Source organism: Arvicola amphibius, chromosome 3 (genome assembly GCF_903992535.2).
Source record: "Arvicola amphibius chromosome 3, mArvAmp1.2, whole genome shotgun sequence".
Lineage (NCBI taxonomy): Eukaryota > Metazoa > Chordata > Mammalia > Rodentia > Cricetidae > Arvicola > Arvicola amphibius.
Window position 1 is genome coordinate 174,628,318 of NC_052049.1, and position 27,485 is coordinate 174,655,802.

The 27,485-nt window shown below is 43.9% G+C and overlaps 1 protein-coding gene across 6 annotated transcripts in view; it reads right to left on the minus strand.

The window, feature by feature from the left end:
- Nucleotides 1–26,236, minus strand: part of Dag1 (dystroglycan 1) — a 68,043-nt gene extending 41,807 nt beyond the window's left edge. For 2 of the 6 annotated variants that reach the window (XM_038323602.1, XM_038323605.1), the window contains exons 1-2: nt 26,083–26,236; nt 14,875–14,932 (exon numbers count right to left, since the gene is read on the minus strand). The gene's annotated coding sequence lies outside the window, so the exon portion shown is untranslated. The other 4 variants (XM_038323604.1, XM_038323606.1, XM_038323603.1 and 1 more) reach the window with 2 other exon arrangements.
- Nucleotides 26,237–27,485: the final 1,249 nt, after the last annotated feature.

Below are 27,485 nucleotides of genomic sequence, written 5' to 3' on the forward strand. Positions count from 1 at the left end.
AAATGACAGGTAAGCTCTACAAGACTGTGAGACGCTAGCTTTCCCAGAAAACTGCACACTCCAGAGTGTGGAACACTGGGAAAGAACCTTCTGTCTTAGGCCAGGACACACAGAAGTATCTACTAGTCCATTTCCACTCCTGGGCTTTCCTTCTGATCCGCGTAACTTTAGTACATGAGCAATTAACCCAAGAAGCTGGTGCTCAAAATAGTTTTGACATTCCCACCATCAAAGCACAAAAATATATCATGTTCACATGTACAATTTATTCGTATTGTTACCTGTAAATTAATTATGCTTATTTAAAAAAAAACAGTGGCATCAATAAAATCAACTACTACTAGGTTATACAGATCTGGTGAAATTTCATTAATGAATAAATTTTCAAAGGCTACAGAATGAAATAAGTCTCTGGGCTGGGTTTTTTATTGTTGTTTTTATATAAATTGAGAGTGGGGAAGCTATCTTCCCACCTGAGATAAGGGCAGGGTCTCCCCTCTTAGAATTTTTGCTACCAACCAAAAAGCCAGAGAACATCAGCACCTGACTCCTGCCTTTTGAGTAGGTCTGACCTAATCAAATCATGGCGATTTAGTTTCAATACAGAAGATTCACTCACCTTGTGACCTTATCTGCACTGGCAACCTCACACCCACTCCTACAGAGGGCTAATCAGCAGTACCCAGCAGCCTCTCCAGCCCTTTTTCCAACACAGCCAAAACCTCCCTAACTGAAATTCTTTACATTCTTCTCCCTGAAGGGCAGTCTTCAGAAAACTTAGGTTAAAACCATGAAAACAGAAAGTGCTGAGAATTTACCAAAGCAATAAAGGACTCCATCAAACCTGTAGCAGGCAGGTAGTCTAGCTCCACTAAATCAGGGAGTACTAGTGTAATACATGCCTTTAATCCTAGCACTTGGGAAGTTGAGGCCAGCAGATCTCTGTGAGTTCAAAACAGTCTGGTCTACAGAGCAAGTTAATAGCCAGCCAGGGCTAGGTAGTAAGAACCTATCTTAAATGACAAAAAACTAAAACAAAAACAAAAACAAAAAAAAAAAAAAAAAAAAAAAAAACCTTAAGCCTGAGCTACCTATGATATACATTAAACCTGAATTTACTTAAATTCAAAACTACAAACGTAGCTGGCAAGATGGATCAGCATACACAGACATACATACAATAAAAAATGTAATTATTTAAGTGTAAAATAATGAAATTTTAAAAGTGTAAATTAACTGTAAAATAAAGATAGCACAGATACATGATAGGTATCCAGTCTGTGAGGCAAGCTTCTATCGCTAGATGTTCAGACTAGCAAATAAAGCCATGATCATCTTCCCACAGAGACTGCCGCCCACCTAGTTGAGGGAGTAAATATAAGCAGACATTGAATTCTGGCTGTTCTCATTTCTCCATTTCCTTACAGATAAAACTATCTCCTACATGAAGAAATAGGAAAGCCCTCTAAAATAGCCTTAAGATTCAGAAAAGGTTTATAAAATGAAAATCTTTAAGATAACATAAAAATCAGTCCCTCATTTAACAGACAAGATACAGAGACTTCCACAGTCCCCCATGTGATGAGCACCTGAGTAAAAAAAACCTGTATCCTATCCTCAGACTTTACCCACTCAGGCACCAAACAAAAGGAGAACGGGAGAAAAGACAGCCGAAGAGATGAGACTAGAAACAGAAAATGACAATCAGGGAAGCTCAGAGTTAAGTAAAAAAAGAACATGAAGAAAAGTGGGAAGTGATGGAGGAGGGTCATCTGTCTATGTGTTACTTTCATTGGTTAATAAAGAAACTGCCTTGAGGGCTGGAGAGATAGCTCAGAGGTTAAGAGCATTGCCTGCTAGTTCAATTCCCAGCAACCACACGGTGGCTCATAACCATCTGTAATGGGGTCTGGTGCCCTCTTCTGGCCTGCAGGCTCACACACAGACAAAATATTGTATAATAAACAAACAAACAAACAAACTGCCTTGGCTCTTTAATAGGACAGAAAATTAGGTAGGCGGAGTAGACAGAACAGAATTGTGGGAGAAAGAAAGCAGAGTCATGCAGACGCCTCAGGCAGTTGCCATGGCTCTCCTCTCTGAGATAGAAGCAGGTTAAGATCTTTCCTGGTAAGCCACCACTTCTTGGTGCTACACAGATTATTAGAAATGGGTTAATCAAGATGTGAGAGTTAGCCAATAAGAGGAACTAATGGGCCAAGCAGTGTTTAAATGAATACAGTTTCCGTGTAATTATTTCGGGTGTAAAGCTAGTCGTGCGGGAGTCATGCAGGAACGCAGCCCGCAGCATCTTCTACAGAGTAGCGCCCTTAAGGTGGGGACAGTGTTCTATAAGATGACCCAGCCCCGTGAATCAACCACAAAAGGCATTCAAAATGTTCCTCTTGCAACATTTGACGCACCCGTGCTAAGTAGGACTGGCTCTGCTCTGGCTCCATATCCCTCCACACAAGCCGTGTTCTGGACACAGCAAAAAAGTGCCACAGGAAAAGACACAATTATATGCCCTTCCTGCCTTACTAAAGGTGCAGTGTCCAGCTGCCGGCCCACAGAAATACACAGAGAAATTACTCTGAGGCACAATCTCTTAAATCTGGATTGTAACCCTGATGTAGGAGTTCCTTCTGCTTGTGTGTTGCTTTCATTGGTTAATGAATAAAGAAACTGTCTTGGCCTTTTGATAGGGCAGAACTTAGGTAGGAGGGAAAAATAGAACTGAATGCTGGAAGGAAGAAGGGCAGAGTCAAAGAAGCCATGGATCCTCCACCTGAGACAGAGGCCGGTTAGAATCTTGCCAGTAAGCCACATATTAATGTAGATGGGTTAAATTAAGTTGTAAGAGTTAGCCAATAAGAAGTTAGAGCTAATGGGCCAAGCAGTTATTTAATTAATACAATTTCTGTGTGGTTATTTCGGGGCTAAGTTAGCCGGGCGGCTGGGAAGAACAAGCAGTTACCCCCTGCAACATAATTCTTCAGGCTCAAGTTCTTCAGCAGAGCAAAAAAAAAAAAAAAAAGAGGAGAAAACTATAGATTAGAGAGACTTTAAAATATAACCAATTAAAAAGCAGATAAAATTAAACTACAATGCCTAAAAATGCATCATTTCAGAACTAATTTTTAATCAGGTGTGGTGGCACATGTCTTCAATCTAAGCACCTTTAAGAAGCAGAGATAGGTGGATTTCTGTGGGTTCCAGAACAGCCAGGTCTACACAACACACATGATGGTACTTACCCATAATCCCAACTCAGAGGTGCAGAGAGGATCACAACCTTAAAATTAGCCTCTGTTATACATGATGTGGGAGGGTCTTCTGTTTTATGTTGATTTCATTGGTTAATAAAGAAACTGCCTTGGCCATTTGATAGGCCAGCCCTTAGGTGGGTGGAGTAGACAGAAAAGAATGCTGGGAGGAAGAGGGAAGTGAGGCAATCACCATTCCTCTCCTCCCTGGGTCAGACGCCAGGAAGCCCGCCACCAGGTCAGACATGCTGAATCTTTCCTGGTAAGCCACCACTTCGTGGTACTACACAGATTATTAGAAATGGGTTAAGCAAGATGTGAGAATTAGCCAATAAGAGGCTGAAACTAATGGGCCAGGCAGTGTTTAAAAGAATACAGTTTCCGTGTAATTATTTCAGGCATAAGCTAGCCAGGCAGCTGGGATCCAGGTGGCAGGAACGCAGCCCACCGCTCCTTCTACATATACAGAGAGACCCAGCCTCAAAAAACAAAACATGAGACTGGTGCTGGAGATGGCTCAGTGGTTAAGAGCTGCTCTTCCAGGGATCCTGAGTTCAATTCCCAGCAACCACATGGTGGTTCACAACATGCAGGCAGAATACTGTATATATAATAAATAAGTAATTCTTAAAAACAAAACATGAGGCTGAAGAGATGGTTAGTAGTCAAGAGCACTTGTTATTTTTGCAGATCACCTGGGTTCAGTTCCCAGCATCCATATAGAAGCTGGTAACTGTCCATAACTCCAATTCCAAGGGATTTATTTGATATCCTCTTCTGACCTCTGTGAGTACCAAGCACTAGCTACAAGCAAGCAAAAGACTCATCAATTAGCAAAGGTGCTTGCAGCCAAGATTGATGACCTAGATTTGATCTCTGGGACCCACCTACTGGAATGACAGAATAGATCCCACAAGCTGTCCTCCAGCTTCCACACATTTGTGCACACATACCTACACAACAAGTAGTCGATGAAACACAAGATGAAGTAAACATAAAACCAGCCCAGAAAAACTTTTAGTCTCCCAAGCAGCACATGAAAGATAGCCAAGCCAGGTAGCCTCTCAGACAATCAGGTCTGTCGAGTTCACCATTAGAGATACACCAGTAGTCACTAGCTCAGGTGATTAACCCTACTCTCCAACAGCTATTGGCTATCAAGATGATACTGTGACCATAACCAACTACCTGGATCCTTTATCTATATCTTAATTGGCTTCCAGGAAAGGGTAAAGGTTTTTGTTTCATTAATTGGATGACCAAAAGTTCATGTGTCAAGTCAGCAAAATGACTCAGTGGGTAAAGGTGCTTGCTGCCAAGCCTAACAACTAGAATTCAATCCTCAGAATCCACACAGTGGAAAGAGAATCAACTCCCCTAGTTGTTTTCTCATCTCCACACAAACACTATGGCATGTGCACGAAAGCAAACACAAATTCTCAGGTGCTAAGGAGACTGTTAGTATTCAGGCATCTGCACTGGCCTGCCCTTGGGTCCTCAGCTGCAACCACTAAGAGCTCCGCTGTGCACATTCACTACTTCCCTTTTAAAAGGGCCTGCCCATCTCCCATCTGTCTGCTTCTGCCTGTCTCCCCTCCTTCTTGCCCTCTCTTCTCTTCTGCTGCTCCTGCCCCAGAGGCCTGTCTCCCCTCTCCCATTCCCTTAATAAAAACCCCTCCACCTGAATGCATGGTGTCTTTATCTCTAGAGCCACTTTTTTTTTTTTATTACAACACTGGTTCCCTGACCAGGAACTGAACCCAGACCATGGTGAGAAGAGTGCTGAATCCTAACCACTAGACCACCAGGTAAGCGAGATGTCTCAGGGATTAAGAGCATGTACTGATCTTCTAGAGGACCTAAATTGAATTCCCAGCATCCACATCAGGCAGCTTACAACTGCTTCTAACTCCATCTCCAGAGGATCTGACCCTTCTGGCTTTTGCCATACCAAGTACCTAATAACACACACACAAAATTTAAAATAATAAAAATAAATCTTAAAAAAATTATTATTTATCTCTCTTTCACTGTATGTCTTCCCAACTCTATCAACACAAAACATTTCAACCTGCTTTCTTGAAAAAGCACAATAGTACTACCTGTTAGACAGCACCATTCCTCAACAATGGGCCAGTCTAACTTCACTGCCTCATTTTCCATTTATGAACCAGCTCTACCCATTCTGTCATAATTCTACCAACTCAAGGCTGATCAATGTCTCTGCAGCCATTTTTGAGTCCCATTGCTAGCCCACCTGGCCCCACAGTATTCTCACTGTCCCAACAGATCCTTCTAGCAATCTAATTCCTCCAAGTGTCTAGGAATGAACACAGCAAACAAGCAAAGCTCTTCCATTCACTGTGAGTTACCTTTTCTTCCCTCCTCTCAACAATGTTTGTTTTCTGATCTGGCTTCCATCTCTTTCTACCATTTTTCAAATTATCCTCCACACCCCTGCCTCCCCTTATCCAAACCATGACCAAACTGAGAGGCTACTGCAATCCACTCCAGTCAGTCCTTGGAATGTTTCCACTACTGCCTGAGCCCATATCAGAAACAGGGAAAAGCTTTACAGGCCACAGACACATCGCTATGTCCCAAAATGTGAACTTGGCTTTGAAAATAATCTAGACTACAGCCTGTCAGCTCTGCAAGGCCCTTTCCCGAAACTCTGGGATGGGCCTAGCCCTCTAACCTACTTGATACTACAGAAATCAGAAACACACATACAGACTGTCTGAAGTCACTTGTCAGAGACAGAACACATCCCACGACCATTCTAGTCTTCTGAAAAATATCATCTAAGAAAAATTGTTGTCTTTATTTCTTCCTTTTGCCTAAGGACAAGGAGAGCCCAAATTTGTGTCACCCACCACCAGATCCATCCTTGCTGCCTAAGCACATTGTTGAGGACAATATAGTAAATGAAACAGTATATTCAGGGACTGGGAAATGGTACAGAGGTTAGCAACATTTGTTGCACTTGCAGAAGACCCAGGTTTAATTCGCAACACCCACAGAGCTGCTCACAACCTTCTGTTACTCCAGTCCCAGAAGATCTGAAACCCTCTTCTGACCTGCCCTGGCACCAGGCATGGCACACAAATATACAAGCAGACAAAACACTCATATACATAAAATAATCTAAAAAAATTTTCAAGTAATGAATTAATTAAATAAAATTAAATTAAATTAAAAAATATTTTCGGGACCAGCTAGTAAAGATGCTTCACACAACTTCACCTTAATCCCCAGAACCTACATGATGAAAAAAAAAAATTTTATAAGTTATCCTCTGAGCTCTACACACCTACCATGTACACACACATATACACACACATAAATGTCAAAAAATTAATGTAAAAATACTTGCAACTGGGGCTGGAGAGATGGCTCAGAGGTTAAGAGCACTGGCTACTCTTCCAGAGGTCCTGAGTTCAATTCCCAGCAACCACATGGTGGCTCACAACCATCTGTACTGAGATCTGGCGCCCTCCTCTGGTGTGCGGGCATACATCAAGGCAGAATGTTGTATACATAATAAATAAAATCTCTAAAAAAAATACTTGCAACTGAGCACAGAAGCCCACACCAATAACCCCCAACATGTACAAGAACAAAGCAGGAAGATTCTGTGTTTTGGCCAATGTGATCTACAAAAGAAACACTGTCTCCAAAAACAACTAACAGCACTTAAGGTAGATGAAGCATGTTGTAGGCTCAAGGCCAGCTTGGGCTACACAGTTAGATTCTGTTTCAAAATAAAAAAATATATACGAAATATAAATAATCTGGGGCTGGAGAGATGGCTCAGAGGTTAAGAGCATTGCCTGCTCTTCCAAAGGTCCTGAGTTCAATTCCCAGCAAACACATGGTGGCTCACAACCATCTGTAATGAGGTCTGGTGCCCTCTTCTGGCCTGAAGGCATACACACAGACAGAATATTGTATACATAATAAATAAATAAATAATCTTAACCCAGTCACCCACTGGTGTGGTATCTCTCTGCATGAGAACACATTAGGATGCACAGGTGTCTATCTGCAAGCTAGCTAAGAAATATGGATATCACCAGGTTTACCACTAGGTGTCTTGCTTTCTCCTACCATAGATCCAAATCTGAAATAAAACTACCAGGATTATCACTCCACAAAAGCAAGCAGTCTGTATTGCAGTGCCCATGGTAGAAATATACTTCCTTCCACTCAGGGTTCATTTTGGTTTGGGGATTGGCATTAAACTAGGGACTTGGGGACTATGTTCATGCTAATTAAGCACATACTCTATCACTTAGATATACCTCTTGTCACTGGTTTCTTAAAAACAGGCTGTTCTGAATATGGATGTATTCTGGATATGAGATAAAGCTACCCTGTCCCTTAATCATTTCTGTTCCTGACCCTCAGCCACTGTGTCTTTGGAGAGATGAACATATGGTACATACTGTGATTTCCATAAGTACACAGAGGCCATTGGCTCTTCCTCCTACCCCAGGCATGTCCCACCACCGCCGGGCTGCAGCAAGCTCTCTTAACCACTGACCAACTCTCCAGGCCCTGTTTGTTTCCTTTTTCCTCACAATGTATTTACTGGAGGGGGCAGTGGTGGTTCACACCTTTGATACCAGCACTTGGGAGGCAGAGGCAGTGGAGCTCAGTGAGTGCAGGGCCAGACTAATCTACAAAACAAGTTCCAAAAGAGCTAGGACTGTTACACAGAGAAATCCTGTCTCAAAAAGACTAACAGCTGGGTGGTGGTGGCGCAGGCCTTTAATCCCAGCACTAGCTCCAGGACAGCTAGGGCTGCTACACAGAGAAACCCTGTCTTGGGGGGGGGGGGGGGGGATAGACACATCCTTATTTATTATTTATTTTAGGGCTGGGGTGGTAGTGCATGCCTTTCTTACCAGCACTCAAGAAACAGAGGTAGATGGATCTCTATAAGTTCTAGACAAGACTGGTCTACATATTAAGTTCCAGGGAGCCAGGACACAGAGAAACTCTATCTTGATAAACCAAAAAATAAAATTAAAAAAAAAAACACAAAACAAAACAAATAGCAATAATAACAACAATAAAAGAAAATAAAAGAAAAAAGATTTTATGTGTGTGAGTGTTGGCCTACATGTATGTGTACCACATGCATGCTTGCTGATAAGTTCTGAGAATGGTTTTGGATTGCTAGAACAAAATTACAGTCAACATCGTGTGGGTGCTGGGAATCCAACCCAGGTCCTCCCTCTCTTAAAGCAGTAGTAACTGCTCAGCCAGGCGGTGATGGCACATGCCTTTAATCTCAGAGGCAGGCATATCTGTGAGTTCAAGGCCAGCCTGGTCTATAGGCACCAAAACTACAGAGAAACCTTGTCTCGAAAAACCAAAAAAAAAAAAAAAAAAAGCAGTAACTGCTCTTAAGCACTGAGTCATTTCTTCATCTTTTTTACTAGATATCAAACTCATAATTTATACCAAAATAAAGTGGGCAGATAACAAGTACTAATTATCAGACCAGGCCAGAGGCACCATTCAGATCACCCTACTGAGTGAGTTCCCAGGACAGCCAGGGCTACACAGGAAAACCCTGTCTTGGGGGGGAAAAAAAAAGAAAAGAAAGAGAAAGAAACTAAAGCCCTTGCGTAAAGTCACATTAGGGAGGATTTCCTCCTCAAATCCAGGTTTCTCTGCTGAAGGTCCTGCTATCACTGTCCAACATCATGATGCTCATACCAAGAATCTTGCCTGTCTTACTCAACAGCAACAGTTTCTCAGACCTAATCTGAGAAGTCAAGACAACACCACAGTATCACCAAGCCCTATATAGATTTCTCTCTTCAAACCCCTTCTTATAACAAGTGCCAGCATTTGCAAACTTAACTCAGCAGGGTACATATGTTTTATTCCTTCATTTGGCAAAAATTATATGGTACTTTGAATCCTAAAACAGAGAAAGAAACAACATTCTGCTCAGGCAGAGGATAGAACAGGTTGAGTTGGAGTAGAACAGCCTGAGGATATTACGTCATTGGTTAAACACTTGCCTAGTATTTTACAAAAGGAAGAAAAGGGGAGGAAAGGAATGGAGGGAAGAGACACTAGGGAGGCAGAGGAGCAATACCAGGAAGTAGAGAGTGGAATCTTTTACTCAGAAGATCAAGATGGACCATTCCAAAGCCTCACCAGGTACCTGCAATCAGAGCAAAGCCTTCAGCCTCTCCCTCTGCCTCCTATCCTACATGTTCATCTACCCTTCATAGAACCCAATAAAGCACAACAGGTTACACATCTACCTCTCTGTATGAACCCAATAATCCTAGAAAGAAAGAGAGACAGAGACAGAAAGAAAGAAAAAGAGAGAGAGAGAGAGAGAGAGAGAGAGAGAGAGAGAGAGAGAGAGAACTTCATATTTTCCCCAGGGACACAGTGGCTCACCAGGGTCAAGAAAGCTGATCTCGGGGGCTGGAGAGATGGCTCAGAGGTTAAGAGCATTGCCTGCTCTTCCAAAGGTCCTGAGTTCAATTCCCAACAACCACACAGTGGCTCACAACCATCTGTAATGAGATCTGGTGCCCTCTTCTGGCCTGCAGCCATACATAAAAGGAATGTTGTATACATAATAAATAAATAAATATTTTTTTGAAAGAAAGAAAGAAAGAAAGAAAGAAAGAAAGGAAGGAAGGAAGGAAGAAAGGAAGAAAGAAAGAAAGAAAGAAAGAAAGAAAGAAAGAAAGAAAGAAAGAAAGAAAGAAAGCTGATCTCAGAGAAAAAACATCCATAACCAAAACAAACCTAGTTTTGGTTTTATGAGACAGGATTTCTCTGTGTAACAGCCCTGGTTGTCCTAGAACTTACTTTGTAAACCAAGCTGGCCTCGAAATCACTGAGACCCGCCTGTCTCTGCCCCACAAGTGCTGAGATTGAAGGTGTGAGCCATCATGCCCGGCACAAATCTATTTTTTTCTCCCCAAAATTACTGTGTTAACCTAGCTCAAGACACATAGTTATTTTAGTAATTTATCCTTATTCATGTCCATTTGTGTTTCGCCTGCATGGATGTCTGTATGAAGGTATTGGATCCCCTGAAACTGGAGTTACAGGCAGTTATGAACTGCCATTTGGGTACTAGGAATTAAACCCAGATCCTCTGGAGGAGCAGCCTGTGCTCTTAACCAAACAGCCATCTCTTCAGTCTCCACAAATCTGTTCTTTAAAGAAATCTGGGGCTAAGGGTGTATCTCAGTGGTAGGGTACATTCTTAATTAACATGTATACAGTTCTGGGTTCAATCTCCCTCCAGCATCAAATCAGAAAAAAAAAAAAAAGATTTTTGTTAAAGACCTCTTGCCTACCTCTCTAGAGAACCATAGTCTAACATTTAACATCTTCAGTGAGTTTTAGCATCAATATAAATCAAAATAATATATTTAGATATGCAATTTCATCCACAAATACATCAACTGAAACACATCTGTGAAAGGCCCAGGGGGAGGGCCCAACCTCCTATGATTACACACTCAACCACCCTTGGAAATAGCTGGCATGTTTCTCCAAAATATGGCCTCAGATCTGCTGTAAGGCTCAGACCCACAAAGAGTTCACAAGAATGTTTATCAAAATTCAGGGTGTTGCCGGGCAGTGGTGGCACACACCTTTAATCCCAGTACTCAGGAGGCAGAGGCAGGCGGATCTCTGTGAGTTCAAGGCCAGCCTGGTCTACAAGAGCAAGTTTCAGGACAACCAGGGCTACACAGAAAAACCCTGTCTCAAACTGCGACCCACCCCCCAAAAAAGCAGGGTGTGGTAGCATAGGCCTTTAATCCCAGAACTCAGGAGACAGAGACAAGTACATCTCTGTGAGTTCTAAGCCAGCCCGGTCTGCATAGTATATTCCCGGGCAGCCAGGGCTATGTAGGGAGACCCTGTTTCAAAAAACAAAATTAAAAAAGGGATGTCAATCAAGATACATGGCGCTGGAGATGTAATACAGTGGTAACACGACTGCTTAGCATGGGCAAGGCACAACAAAATATTTGAGAGCAGAGCCAGGGACAAAGTATAAGCATCATTTTCAGAACCCTCCTCAACAGCAATACAGCATAGGGAAACCAGCCCCACAGCACCTCAGACACAGAGGCCACAGAAAGGCTGACACTGAAGGAGGGCCATTCCTTGGGCACAGCCCACAATAGACCCTATTATCCCTGGAACCCCATGACAGGATGGAAGAGGGTAGGCCAGAACATTCCTCCACCCCCTCACACCACAGAGGGAAAGGGCACTGGCAGCCTGGGGCAACAGGGGCCTAAACAGGAAGAAAGTCATTTTCTTCTCAAGCTGTTAAGATCATAAGGGATCCCCTCCTCTTAAAAAAAAAAAAAAAAAAAAGAAAAGAAAAAAGAAAAAGAAAGAAAGAAAGAAAAAAAAAGAAAAAGAGAAAGGTAACCTGAGGTGCAATCGATAAATCACGTAGACTGGCATACTCAGGGCTGCAGGGCTACACAGACTGGCATACTCAGGGCTGCAGGGCTACACAGACTGGCATACTCAGGGCTGCAGTTCAATACTGTTTACCCTACTGGCAAAATACTATTATCTTTTGCAGGTAAGCAGAAGCAATAGCTGGGAGTACAAACCTAGAACAGGAAAGGGTGAGACAGGAATCTTACTGTTATCTATTTGTGACTTTAATGAATTCTATTTTTAAATCTTTAATAAAGAGCTTCTCTTCTACTCTCCTACCGAATTTTCCCATTCAGGCAATTCAATCTTTCCAACACAGCTCAAAGATCTAAAAATGTAAGACACTTACAATCTACTTTATTGTTCCCTAAACCCAGAATCTAGCCCTGCTCAAGAGGTACTCAGTAGACTGGACTCTACTGTAAAACACTGTATTTAGCAAGGCTACCTGAGCTGGCATATTTGATACAAAGATGATATCCCAGCTCAAACAAGAGAATATACACAGAACATTTATAGGGATGAAAAGAATATTTTATGTAAATATTCCATAGTAAATTAGTATCCAAAAAGATTGATGTCCAAGGTTATAATTAATATCCAATTTTTTAAAAATATCTATTTATCTATCTATCTATTTATTTATTTTTTTATTATGTATATGACATTCTGTCTGTGTGTATGCCTGCAGGCCAGAAGAGGGCACCAGACCTCATTACAGATGGTTGTGAGCCACCATGTGGTTGCTGGGAATTGAACTCAGGACCTTTGGAAGAGCAGGCAGTGCTCTTAACCACTGAGCCATCTCTCGAGCCCCCTTAATATCCAAATTTTTAAAATGCCATTTAGAATTTGATTATTTTCAAATAAAAATGCAGTTGCGGCACACGCCTTTAATCCCAGCACTCGGGAGGCAGAGGCAGGCGGATCTCTGAGTTCAAGGCCAGCCTGGTCTACAAGAGCTAGTTCCAGGACAGGCTCTAGAAACTACAGGGAAACCCTGTCTAGAAAAACAAAACAAAACAAAAAATAAATAAAAATAACCAACCCATAATTTTATTATTTTCTTTATTATTTTTCTTGGCAAAATTCTTCTAAAGACCAGGGGTGAATAAGTACACCTGAAATCCTAAAATTTAAAGATTTACTCTATTTTTAATAACTTATATGAGAGGAATGTACACATAAATGCAGATGTCTCTGAAGACTAAAGGTATTGGATCCACTGCAACTGGAATTACAAGTGATTCTGAACTTCCTGATGTGGGTACTGGGAATCAAACTGTCTTCTGGAAAATCAGTATAAAACTCTAACTACAGAGTCATCTCTCCAGTCCCTGTAACCCAGAATTGGGATAACCAAGGTAAATTAAGTTATGTCAGCCTGGGCTGTAGAGAGACTTGGAAGCCAGACTAGGGAACTTATCAAGATCCTGTCTCAAAATATAATTTAGAAAGGTTTGCAATCTAGCACAGTGGAAAATCACTTGCCTATCATGCTCAAGCCCTTGGGCTCAATCCCCAGTAATACACATGCGCACTAGTGGGAGACCAACTCGAGGTAGTTAGAGAGGCATTTATGACAACCAATGCAGAACTTCATTTCTACCATAGAAAATCTTGGAATCATCTTCACTGTTTGTTTCTTAATTTTAATTTTTATTTTATGTGTAGGGGTGTTTTGCCGGTACCACATGTCTGGTGCCTGCACAGGCCAGGAGTTGGATCCTTTAGAACTGAAGCTCTGGATAGCTGTGAGCAACTGTGTGAGTGATAGAAACCAAACTTGGATGCTCTGAAAGAGCAGCATGTACTCTTAACTGCTGAGCCATTTCTCCAGCACCCCCACTTTGGAATCTTCTTAAGCAATCCTCTATGTGCATTTGGGATGCCTGAAGGGAAGATGTTACCAGCACAGCTACAGGGATAAAACAGAAGATAACCAGAACACTTGCAAAATCAAAGGAGGAATATCTTCAGAACTCATTATTTTGAAACGCACAGTATGTATGCTAACCTAAGAAAATAACTTGTTTTGTTTTTCAAGACAGAGTTTCTCTGTGTATACCTGGCTGTCCTAGAACACACTCTATAGACTAGGCTGGCCTCAAATTCAAGAAATCCACCTGTGTCTGCCTTCTGAGTGCTGGGATTAAAGAACGAAGTTCACAACCACTATCCAGCAAAAATTCTTTAAAAATTTCAGGACTGAGCCGGGCGGTGGTGGCACACACCTTTAATCCCAGTACTCAGGAGGCAGAGGCAGGCGGATCTCTGTGAGTTCGAGGCCAGCCTGGTCTACAAGAGCTAGTTCCAGGACAGGCTCTAAAAAGAGCTGCAGAGAAACCCTGTCTCGAAAAACCAAAAAAAGAAAAAAGAAAAAAAAAATTTCAGGACCAATGTGATGGTGCACTGCTTTAATCAATGTTTAAGAATTTAGGCCAGCAGGGTCTATAGAGTTCTAGCCCAGCCAGACTGCATGATGAGACCCTGTCACAAAACAAAAAAAGAAATATATAAAAATTCCACTGTTCTGTTCCAAAACATATATACCAATAAGTAAAAAGAATTCTGTATGGGAAGTTTGTTGTAGACACCCACATTTAGGTACAAAAAAACATCCACAGCAATAAAGAGCAAATACCAAAAAAGGCAACTGAAATGGGTAATGGCCACTGTTGCCCTGAACACGACACACCCTTTCCAAGTATTTCACTTGCCCTTGAGCTCTCCTCTAACTGGCACACTCCCCAAGAGTTATGACCATCTCAAAAAGAAAAAAGAAATCTGTGGCAGCACAAACCCTTAAAGATGGGGAATATTTGGACTTGGTCTCTGTGTGGCTACAAACATTACAAACTCTTGGGTCCACCCTAGATAAAGGCCCTTACCATCGCTCCTAATGGCCTGAGTTTGAGCCCCAGGACCCACATGGTAAAAGGAAAATGCAGCTCAGTGATAAGAGTGTTTGCCTAACATATTAGAGACCCTTAGCTCCATCCCCAGAAGCCACTAACTAAATAAAGGTACTATGTGACAGAGCTTTCTCCTCACTGTTACTGCTTTAAAACCAGGTGGCTAATCACGTTGCCAGGAAGCCCACTATCCCCTTCCTCTCTCCTCTACAGAGTTGTTTCAGGTATCTCACCTCACCATCCAGTGTCAGGCAGCTTTGAAAGCTTTTGTCTTCCTGGAAAGCAGAGGCCCTGAAGGAACAAAAGAGAAGAACACTGGTGAGCACCCAAACAGAAATAGACTTACCATACTAACCACCACCAAAGAGGGCAATGTCACTTTAGTCTCCTGCCCATCTCACCATTAGTCATCCTGCTTGTCAAAAGACCATTGTAAGGAAATTAAATGCTTTACGCAGTCCATTCAAGACCAAAAATTATAAAATTTCAGAGAGCAAAGATGTAAAATTAATTCCAAAATCTTTTTCTTTGGAGGTGCACTGCGCAGGTGTGGGGGGAGTACAGTGCTGTGTGCACAAGCAGCCCGTCAGCCACAAGTGCCATCTTTCAGGAAAGCTTGCCTTGTGGCTGGAAACAAAATCTTTCACTCAGACACAAGGCCTAACAGTTACTCTAGGTGAAGACCAGTGAGCATCAGGACATTAGGATTACAAGCCCTTACCACAGAACCACCTTTTGAGGAAAGCTAGGGCTCAAACTCAGGTCCTCATGCTTATACAGTAAGTTCTTTATTAACTGAGCTACCTCCTCAGCCCTTATACTTTGTCCTGATTCTCTGAAAAAGGGTCTCATGTTGCACAGGCCGGTCTTGAACTCAAGATCCTCCTGCCTTCACCTTCCAAGTGCTGAGATTACAAATGTGTGGCACCATTCCCAGTTTTTTCTCAGTGCTTCCCACCCACTTTTTGTGTATCCCCAGCTAGCCTGGAACTTTCTACGTATACCAGGCTGACCTTGAACACACATAGATCTGCCTGTCTCTACCTCCCAAGACTGAAGGTGTACACCACCATGCTCAGCTCTGAGTTTTTTGAAACATATTCTCATATAAGCCCAGGCTAGCCTCTAATTTAGCTATGTAGCTGAGGCTAATGCCTCCTCCTCCCCAAGTGTTGGGAACAACGGTGTGCACCATACATACATACTGAACAGCAGTGTTTGTTTTTCACTTGCATTTTTTTTATATTTATTTATCTGTATGAACATTTACCTGCATGTATGTATGTACATTATATGTGTGCCTGGGGTCAGAAAAAGGTCAGAAGGATCAGATCCCCTGGAACTGGAGTTATGGACTATGAGCCACCATGTTGTTTCTGGGCCAATCCTAGGCAATTCTCTGAAAGAACAGTAAGTACATGTTGCCATCTCAGAGACAGGGTCTCAAGTTGCCCAGGCCAGTCTTGAACTTTTGATGGTGTGTGTGTGTGTGTGCGCGCGCGCATCTGTGTCTAAGATTCAGGTTGGCATCATCACCCCAGATTTATGTAGTCCTAGAGACTGAACCCAGGGCTTTATGCATGCCATGCCTAGCAATATAATTCTCCAAACTGGGTTACATCAGCCTCCCTATTAATATTTTTTAAAAAACCAGGATTCTAGGGGGCTGGAGAGATGGCTCAGAGGTTAAGAGCATTGCCTGCTCTTCCAAGGGTCGTGAGTTCAATTCCCAGCAACCACATGGTGGCTCACAGCCATCTGTAATGGGGTCTGGTGCCCTCTTCTGACCTACAGGCATGCACACAGACAGAATATTGTATACATAATAAATAAATAAAAAAAAAACAGGATTCTAATGGGAACAATCTACTGGATAATTTTCACTTTCTTTGTTTCTTCTTCCTTTTGGGGGAGAGGGGTTGTTTCTGAACAAGGTCTCAGCTGGCAACCCAGGGTAGCCTGGAATTCATTAATTAGTTCAGGTTTGTCTTAAACGTCACGTTAATTCTCTTACTTTAGCCTTCTCAGTACTGAGATTTTAGGCTTGAACAACTACACCTGACTTAAGTTCTGTTTCTGAAGATATATTTTTATTTATATGTGTATGGGTTATTTTCCTATATATACATGTCTGTTCACAAGTATGTAGTGCCCATGCCCATGAAGGCTAGAAGAAGGCAATGAATCCTATGGAACTGAAGCTATAAATGGTTGCAAGCTGCCATGTGTGTGCTGGGTTCCTCAAAGCTCTTAACAATTGAGCCATCTCTCCAGTCTCTTCAGTTGAGTTTGGGTTTTTGGTTGTGGCTGTTTTGTTTGGATAGGGTCTCATTACATAGTCCTTACTGCCCTGAAACTTGCTATGTAAAGCAGGCTTCTCAGGATTAAAAGCATGCTCTAACTCTTGACTCCAGTTGAGCCATTTCTTTTAAAAAAAAAAAAAATTGTTTGTTTGTTGTTTTTTGCCAGTGGTGGCACATGCTTTTAATCCCAGCAGTTGGGAGGTAGAGGCAGGTGGATTTCTGAGTTTAAGGCCAGCCTGATCTAGAGTGAGTTCCAGGACAACCAGGGCTACACAGAGAAACTCTGCCTCAAAAAAAAAAAAAAAAAAGGCAGGAAGTTGATATTTACTTGGGAAGGGGATACCACAGTATATGTGGAGGTCAGAGGACAATTTGTGGGAGTTAGTTCGTTCCTTCTACCATGTGGATATACTCAGGCTGTCCAGTTTGATGATGTGTCTAACTGCTGAGCCATTTCATATTTTTCAGTTGTACCTTCTTAGTCTGTTGTTTCTTGAAGTATTGATTCTGGTCAGGCTGGAAACACAGCTATTTGTTGAGTGCTTACTGAATATGATGAGCCCCAGGGTTTGATCCCCAGCACTTATGACCTGAGTGGTGGTACACACCTGGGATCTTAGCACACAGGAGGTACAAGCAAGAGGATCACAAGTTGAAGGTAACCTGTTATTTTAGCAAGTTTGATTCCCAGCAGTGAGTTTGAGGCCTGGGCTATAAGACCCTGGCGGGCTGGCAGGCATATATATTTATGTATATATGTATCTGGGGTAAAAATATAAATCCGTGATAGGGTATCTGCAGAAGAGGAAACTAACGCCACAAAGTTATCCTATGGCCTACACATGTGTCATGACACATACATGCATGCCTCCACAAACACACACCATCCACATACACATTTTTAAAAATATACACACACAGGGGCTGAAGAGCTGCCTCGGGGTTAAGAGCACTGACTGATTACTCTTCCAGAGGACCCTGGTTCTATTTCCAGCATCCACACGGCAGCTCACAACCGTCTGGAACTTCAGTTCCAGGGGATCTTCCTCACACACATACATGTAGGCAAAACACCAATGTACATAAAAATAAATAAATCATTTTTAAAAACACACACACAAATGTTTACATATGCATAAAAATTTAAGTCAAAATACCAGGCATATTAGCACATGCCTATCATCCCAGCACTGGAAAAGCAAAGGCAGGAAGCCAGGTCTTCATAGTGAGATCCAGATCAGCCAGAGCTAGAATGAGACACTCTCTCAAACAAACAAAAAACAAATAAAAGAAAATATGAGTCAAATAAAGTCACTAGATTGCCCAAGTTTTGTAGAAATTTACTTCATAGAATGACTTTGCCATCTTTGCTCTCTATAGTTCATAAGCCTGTGCCACTGCAGCCTATCCATCTCTCTTCCCAAGGCCCAAATCAAAAAAAAAAAAAAAAAAAAATGCTTAGTTATCAAACCCAAGCACTAGAAAAATAGGAAACACTATTCATTAAAGCTAAATTAGGCCCTCTAGCTAGCTCAATTTTGTAAACTACTCTAAATCTCTATTTATAGAAACTGCTATTTGAGCAGTATCAGTAGTGATCAGAGTAAAGAGAGATGGATGGTCAAGAGGCAGAGCAAGTCTGTGACCCTGAGGAGCACTGCTTGCTTTGTTCCATTGGCTGCTTGGGGATCTTTACTAGTTGGCTTTCATTTCGGTGGGAGGCTATCTACATTTGGGACAGTGCCTCACTAGGGAGCATAGGCTGCCTCTAGCTGCAGTATCAGTCCAAAAGCAGGAATTACAGTTCCATCACACCCAACCTAGGAAGACTGAATAACTTAAAGTATGGGCTTAGGGGGACCTAGTATGAAATGACCACATTAACTAGCAAGACCATCACCTTACTTCCAACCTGTAGTGTTGACAATGTAACAGGAGGAGTGAAAGAATCTAATAAGAGCTGGGCATATGGGCATACACCTTTGATCCCACACTTGGGAGGCAGAAGCAGGCAAATCTCAAGAGTTCAAGGCCAGGCCGGTCTACAGAATGAATGAGTTCCAGGACAGCCAAGGCTACAAAGTCTGTCTCAAAAAACAAAACAACAAAAAAAAAAAAGAAAAAAGAAAAGAAATGGCTTAGAGGTGGGTGTGGTAGCACACCTTTAGTTCCAGCACTTGGAGATGGAGGACAGCCTGATTTACATAGTAAGCTGCAGGACGAGGCCTACATAGACAAACTGTCTCAAAAAAAAAAAAAAAAAAAAAAAAAAAAAAAAAAAAAAAAGGCTCAAAAATGGTTGCAAAGATACAGAAATGTTCTTAAGTGGAAAGAGGTGAAAAGGTGGGGAAAACCTGGACCAACACACAGCACACTTTCAACACCCTACCTACATTAATTCCCACTTCAAGGTCCTCTGAGGTTCAATACTCTTTCAAGTTCTCTTGCTCTTTGATGCTCATACAAAGTCTCTTATTTTCTCTGACACTCTGGAAGTTTATAACCCGTGCAATCACAATCTGCAACTACTTAAGTCTAGTTCTCATAACTGACATCCTAGCTAGACCAGGCCTTGCTCTTATTTTCAATACTTCTCCCTTTGTGTCTCCTGTAAAGCAGTACCACTCATCATGTATGTAACCCAAACTGGCCTGGAATATCCCAGTCTCCCAGTACAGAAAGTGCTAAGATTACAGGCATGTACCATTATGCCCAGCTAAGTCCTCAGGTTTTTTTTAACCTTCCATAAAAAATGGGCCTGTTGCCACTTGCCATTCCACTATGTTAACTGTACCCTTCATCAAGAAAGTTGTATGGGTAGCAATAGACCACTGATCCCAGTACTCAGGAGGCAGAGGCAAGCAGATCTCTGAGTTCAAGTCCAGCCTGTCTGCAGAGTGAGTTCCAGGGAAACTCTATCTCAAAAAACCATGCGTGCGTGCGTGCGTGCGTGCGTGCGTGCGTGCGTGCGTGCGTGTGTGTGTATAAAGGAGGCTATAGAACTACATATTATAGAACTGAGCGGGTAAAGGAAGGAGGATCAAGAGTCCGGGCATGCCTACAGAGTGAGTACCAGGCTAACCTGAGCTACACAGAGAGACCTTCCAGAGGAAGAGAAAAAAAGTTATGGAAATCAGTTATGGTGATACATACCCATAACTCTAGTGCTCTGGAAGCTGATGTAGGAGTTACAAATTTAAAGTCAGCTTGAACTAACAAAATTTTGTCTCACCGGGCAGTGGTGGTAATGCACACCTTTAATCCCAGCACTTGGGAGGCAGAAGTAGGCAGAGCTCCGTGAGTTTGAAGTCAGTCTGCTCTAAAGAGCTAATTCCAGGACAGCCAGAGCTACACAGAAAAACCTTGTCTTGGGGAAAAAAGAAAAAAAAATTTGTCTCAAAAAAAAAAAACAAAAACAAAAAACTGAGGAATGAGTGGCAGTTATACGTTTGGAGATGCAGTTCACTGGTAAAGTCCTTAAGTCCTTGCCTAGTATGCCCAAGTAGTTAGTTAGCTTCCTCATCCATCCTTCCCGTTACAAAAACACAAGTGTTCTTCGTGGCCAAAGTGATCACTTTTGTATTCCAAGTCTCTTCTTGGTCAGTCACTTCCTGACCTTTCCACTCAACAGGTCCCATATACTCACAAGAGTTCTGTCTTGAACCCTGTTTCTCTCCACCTCATTCCTCACTGCTGACTTGGTTCACATCCACTCTCTCCCCATTGAACCAAAGCAATGGCTAATGCTTCTTTTTATAAAGATTTACTTACACATATGGATGTTTTGTCTGCATGGACATCTGCATACCAGAAGAGGGCATCAGATCCCATAGGACTACAGTTATAGACAGTTGTAACGGCCCATATGGGAGCTGGGAATTGAACTCTGAACCTCTAGAAAACCAGCCAATGATCTTAACTGCTGAGTCATCTCTCCAGCAGGGACTGGAGTTCAAGGCCAGTCTGGCCTACAGCCAGAGCAACACAGAGAAACCCTGTCTCAAAAAAAAAAAAAAAAAAAAAAAAAAAAAAAAAGCAGAAATTGACCCCATCACAGCTGTACTCCAAGACATTCAGGGCTCCCAATTCCTCTAAGTTCCTCTATGCTAGCATTCTGGATCCAACCCAACCTTCCAGAACTCCCCAATGAGTATGTCAAGTTTTTTGTCTCTACTTACATTTTCTACCACAGACACTGACCTTCCTGCTACTGCTTTCACCAAACTAAGACTTCTTGAAGGTACAGCTGAAGTTTATTCTCCAACCAGGTCCTAGGGCCTAAGCCCTTGGCTTTCTTCAATATTGTGCCAGAACAACTAGCATAGAACTTGAAAAGCAGTAAGGGTGTGTTTAAAGATGGGGTCTCATGGTGTAGCCTGGAACTCTCTATGTAGACCAGGCTGAGATTAAAGGTATGCAACACCACACCCAGCCAAGATTTTTTTTAATTACGTATCTCTGTCTACAAATGCATGTAGGTACCTACAGAAGATAGTAAACTAACTCCCTAGAGCTGGAGTTACAGACAGTTGGGAGCTGCTACACATGGGTGTTGAGAACAGAACTTAGGTCCTTCACAAGAATGGCGCTTTCAAATTACTTTTATTTTATGTGTATGGGAATTTTGTCTGAATATACCATGTGTATGCCTAGTGTCCAGAAAGGCCAGAAAAGGGTGTTGGATCCTGTCATAACTCCAGTTTCAGGATTGTTAACCACCATATGGGTGCTGGAAATGGGCTAATGTTAAGTTATAAGAGTTAATAAGCCTGAGCTAATGGGCCAACCAGTTTATGATTAATGTAGACCTCTGTGTGATTTCTTTGGGACTTAACGACTGCAGGAACAGGGCAGAATGAGGACTGGGCACAAACTCAATCAACACTATACAAACCAGCAATTGTATTCTGGACATTTAGCTCAGAAAAAATAAACACCTATTTTCTTACAAAAATCTATGTATGCAAATCTTTAATGATAATAATCCAGAACTAGAAAAAACTACAGGTGTCCTCATATTGGCTGTATACCAGAGGGTGGTCCCAAGCATCTGATCATATCACCTGAACTTCCAGAGTTCTGGGATTGAAGGCATGAGTCCAGATTCAGATGTTCTTGAAATTAAAAAATTATGCAATGAGCCAGGCATGGTGGCACACACACTTTGCACTGGGAAGTGGATCTCTGTGAGTTTGAAGCCAGCTTGGTCTACACAGAGTTCCAGGACAACCAGGACTATTAACACAGAAAAACCCAAAAGAAAAGATCATCTGGGCATGGTGGTGTACATCTGTGGTACTAGCATTCAGAAGGTGAAAGCAAGAGAATCAGAAGTTCTAGGCCATCTTCAGCTACACAGTTTGAGGCCAGCCTAAACTACCTGAAACTTTCTCTTAAAAGTATAAGATCTTAACAGTTAAGAGCACTTGTTGCTATTCCAAAGGACCTGAGTTCAGATCCCAGCACTCATATGGAGGTTATGAACTGTCTGTAACTCCAGCTGCAGAGGATCCAATGCGTCTTCAGGCACCCATAAGCTCAAGTCATACACTCATAGACACATGCAAACACAGAACTAAAAAAAAAAAGTAAGTAAATAAATAGTGAAAGAAAAACATAAATTCCTGACTGTGTACACAATAAGGTGTGGAGTGTGACATGTTCTTTCTTCAGTGACTCAATTTCCTCAACTAGTATAAGGATTTCAGGGAGCTAGATTGTGGTTCTGTGGATTAGAATGTTGCGACAAGCAAGAATTCCAGAAACAACAGGCAGAACTAGCCAGCCAGCTAGTGCTAATTTAGGAGAAATAAAAGCTTCAAGTTTAGTGAGAGACTGTAGTGATGGGAGCTGTGGGCCGGGCCGGCTTCCCGCCGCCCTGCTCCCAGCCACCGGCTAGCTTTATCCGAAATAATTACATGGAAACCGTATTCTTTTAAATACTGCCTGGCCCATTATTTTCAGCCTCTTTCTCACATCTTGATTAACCCATATCTAATAATCTGTGTAGCACCACGAAGTGATGCTTACCGGAAAGATTCTAGCATACATCCATCTTGGGCTGGAGCTTCGTAGCATCTGGCTGTAGAGACAGGGCAATTGTCTGAGCCATCTACCTCACTTCCTTTTTCCTGTTCTGTCTACTCCACCTATCTAAATTTTGCCCTATCAAAAGGCCAAGGCAGTTTGTTTATTAGCCAATGAGAATCCTCCATCAAGAGACCCTGTCTCAAAAAATAAAGTGGAGAGTAATAATAGAGAGAATCTCCTCTGGTCTCCATATGTGTAAGTGCACTCACATAAATGTGTGCTAAGCCACACACAGAAGTTTTTGAAATTCTTCTCCTGAGTATCAGAATACACAAACCAGAAATGCAAGTCTATCTCATCACTGACCCAGGATGCAGGAAAAACTACCTCCATTTGTAAGGTAAAAGACTGAACATGCTAGGCATGATGGCTGAGCCTTTAACTGCAACACTAAGGAAGCAGAGGGGAAGATCTGAGTTCAAGGTCAGTCTAGTTTACAGAAGAGTTCCAGGACTGCCAGGGCTAACACAGTGACACCCTGTCTCAGGGGGAAAAAAGAAAATACAATGTTCCATGTTCAAGTAGGAGAGAGGGCAGGTATTGAGACAGGGTCTCACAACACAGTCCAGGCTGCCCTGGAACTCCCAATCTTCTTCTCTTATCTCAGACTCCACAAATCCTAGGATTTACAGTTACACACTCCACCAAGCTACAAGTTTTTTAACAATCAAATGCTAGATCTCTCCTTTCCAGTCAAAGTCAACCCCCTCTAATTCCTTCAAACCTCACCATTCTTAATACCTAACAGACCAGCAAATCTGTCAGTCACCCATTCAGGAGTCAGGAGTTTGAAAGGTGAGTATGGTGGCTCAGGCCTTCTCCCTGAACTTCGAGGGTAGAGGCAGAAAGCTCAGCAGTTCAATGCTTGCCTCACTACATAATAGGTTTAAACCAGCATGGGCTTCAGGAGACCCTGTCTCAACAGCAAAAGGTTTGGAGGTCTACAACTGAGCCTAGCCCCCAGAAGTGGTTTTAGATCTTTGGTCAGACTTAAGACTTCTGGCCTGCACATTCCTGACCCCACACTGTCTCTCCCATTAGGCTAGCCATTCCCTCTCAAATGGCTCTCTCTCCTTCCTCCTCTATGCTGGCTCACTTCACTACCAGAGGTCCTGACATCTCTCTCTGCCATTCCCTAAGCGACACCAACATATCTTTCTAAACACAGGCCTAGATTGTGCCACTCAAACAATAAAAAGTATTCCAAGGCTCCTGTACCCTGTAAAATTGGAGCTCCTATGTGCAAAGAAGGCCCAGAGCTCCCACCTGTCTAGCTGGAAGACTCCCAGGTACTATTTTAGACACTCGTGTACATGTAGCTCCGGGTGAACAAACCTTTATGTCCCCCAGCTAATCCGTGCTGGCCCTGAATGCAATGGTTCAGGAATTCTCTCTTCAGGTTATCATGTAAGCACATTCTGTAGGTGGCAGCTACTAATCATGGGTTATAATTCTCACTCACTGAATCCCAAAATACTCCCTTAAGGACAAAACAAGTTGCATTACATCCACGGGTCCCAAGGCCTACCCAGAAGTTGGCAGGTAGTAAAGCTACACATTTGCTAAATGAATGCGTTTTGCCCAATCAGTTTTTGTTCTGTTTTTAAGAACAGTGAGGACTTGTCCGCTGAGGTTGTCAACGGAGGCACATTTCATGTTTGCACCCGCTGCCTGCCCGCATAGTGCTACTCACGCCTACCTTCACACAGGATCCCACAGGCCTTGCTACCAACTCCCTGGAGAAACCTGATTTCTCCAACAGCCCCTATGTCCTTTAAGCATGCAGGCTATGTCCTTGACTTCAAGGCAGAAAGAACTTCAATTCTTCATATTCAAACCATCGATTTGTACGCCTACACAATCCGTTACTGCTTCAGTTCTTTTTCAGAACTGGAACATTCTAAAAGTATGTTTCTGACAATTAAGCATGATATAAGCTGATATAATTGCAACGCCCCATCTCCATCACTCTCCAGAACATCTGGAAGCAAACCCAACTCTATCTGGAGTTATGTCCTATAAACACCACCCTCACTTCACGAGTCTGGCTTCCACGCCAGGAACTACTTCTACTTGCTTATTTAGGGAAACAGCAGGCTGGACTCTTAAGTTAGCCCTCTAGGCTATAAAGGTACTGCCCCAGACTAGGCAGACCAGTCAAAAACTTCGTCATCACCATGAAAACTAATCCTGATGTCATTCAACTTTACAAAAGCTTCTCAAATTGCCGAGATTAAAAGATGCATTTTTAATTGCCCGTTGGGTTTGTCAATAAATGAACTTGGAATTATTAGCAAAAGGACTCTGAGGAGACCCGGTGTTTCCTCTGGGAACATTTTCGAAATATGCTCGCAAATGAACCTGGTCTTCCAAAACCCACTGCAAAGGTAGTAAAGGAGGCTTCCAAAGAAGCGCAACTGAGGGGGAGGAAAGAACCCCAAGACGCCGAGCAGCTCAAAGCAAGAGGCGGGGGCGGCGCCCTTCCCAGCCTCTGGCAGGAGCCCCACAGCAGAGATGCCGCCTAACTGGGCCGCGACCCCTCCCTGGAAACCCGGAGGCAGCCCGCAGGCCGCACACACCCGCGGCCGATGCGCAGGCCCCGCGTTCCCGGGAGCGCGGGCCGGGTCTGAGGCCTGGCCCGTCGCCGCGGCGCGCAGCTCCGGCCTCCTCGCCCAACGCTCCGAGCCTTCATCCACCGGACAGGGAGCCGAGGGGCGGCTCCGCCCGGGCGGCGGCGCCGCCTCCTCACCCGCAAGGACGTCCGTGGCCGTGTCCCCGCCCCGGGTCGAAAGGGAGTAGCAGCAGGTGTTCCGCGGAAGGCTCCGCTGGCGGCAGCGGTGATCACGGCCCCAGCAGGCAGGCACACGGTGGCGGGGACGGGCGGCGCACTCACCCGGCACCACGGGCGGGCCGCGGCAGGTGTTCGCTCCTCCGGGCCCAGGGACACCACCGCCGCTCCCCGGGGACTCCGCGCGAAGCTGCCGCCGCTGCCGCCCCCGAGCCCCAGGAGCGCGAGCGCCGCGCCGCAGCCTCCGCGCGATCACGTACCGAGCGGTGAGAGGGCGCCGAGCGCGAGGGCGGGGCGCGCGGCCGGAGCCTAGCAACCGCCTGACACGCGAGTGCCGCAGCCAATCCCGCGGCCGGCTCCGAGCGGCGCCGACTGGCCTTCAGCGCGCGGCCCGCTTCTGCCTGCGTCGCTCGCCCCGCAGCGCGCCGCACCCGCGTACAGGCCCCGCCCCGTCCCGCACCTCTCTGCCCATTGGCCTGTTACGCCCCCGCCCCAAAAGCCACGCCCCAACGGAGAGGCCCCGCCCCCGAAGTCGCGAGTGGGTCCCGGGACACGCCTTAGCCAGTCCGGCTAGCTGGAAGCCCTTGGTAGCTGGGGTGGGGGAGGGGCACCCTTCCCAACTTCTAAAGAATAAACCGAGGTCTGGACAGGCCGGCGAACCGGTCCGGCCACAGCAGGCCACCAGTCAGCTGCCCCTAATTCTCTTCGAGCAAAAATCGAGAGGTATCTAAGCCATTCAAACACTCAGGAAGCGCCCTCCGAATTGCAAAGGAAGAGGCCTTGTTACCCTACTCTTAACATGAATGGAGACGCTAGGGCCAGATCCGGGTGGGTGGGTGGGCTGGAAGGTAACCCATTTTTTAGTGCTTGGCATACAACAGGCCTCCCCTCCCCCTCCTTAGAAAGCTAAAATGCAATGCCTCCTCTGGCGCTCAAAATAGCTCTGACCCGCTAGCACAGGTCACTCACCCCCGGTGGCCCACATTCTTTAGAGGGGTGGTTACTGCTAGAATCTGGCCTCCCTTTATGGAGGGTCCTAAAGTAACTTAACTCTCCGGGGACTTCCCAGAGGGCCCAAACTCCAGAGCCTGGAGACTTGACAAGTTACCAAGCCTGACAGTGGACGATGGCTGTGGAAATGGAAAGTGTGGTGGGCTCTGCTCCCATCCTACCCCACACTGCTAGAATGAATCCATTCTTCCCTGGCCTGTGGCCAGGCTGGAGTTCCAGACACACGCTGTTATCAGCAAGCACACTCTGAATACAGACCTGGCGGCTACTTTGCCTGGGGTTCCTGCCTAAATGCCAGGCAGGTCTCCTCTTCAGAAGTGCCTAGGAGAAACAATTTTCAGAAAAACCAGGAAGGAATGTGATACCTTAAATACCTGTTTGTAATTCTCAATACTTAAGTGACTAGCTCATAGAGGCCAGAAAAGAAAAAGGAACTAAAATCCAGGAGAGCAACCTCAAGTCATCCCTTAGATGTTAAACTGGAGTTAATGGCTTCCCAAATTCCGACTCTAAGAGTATACTATTTTAAAAAGGCTAATGTGGGGGCTCACATCTGTAATCTCAGCACACAGAAAGCTGAGGTGTGAGGGTTGCTGCGAATTTAAAGTCATTCAAGGTTACATAATGAGTTTCCAGGCCAGCTTGGGCTACA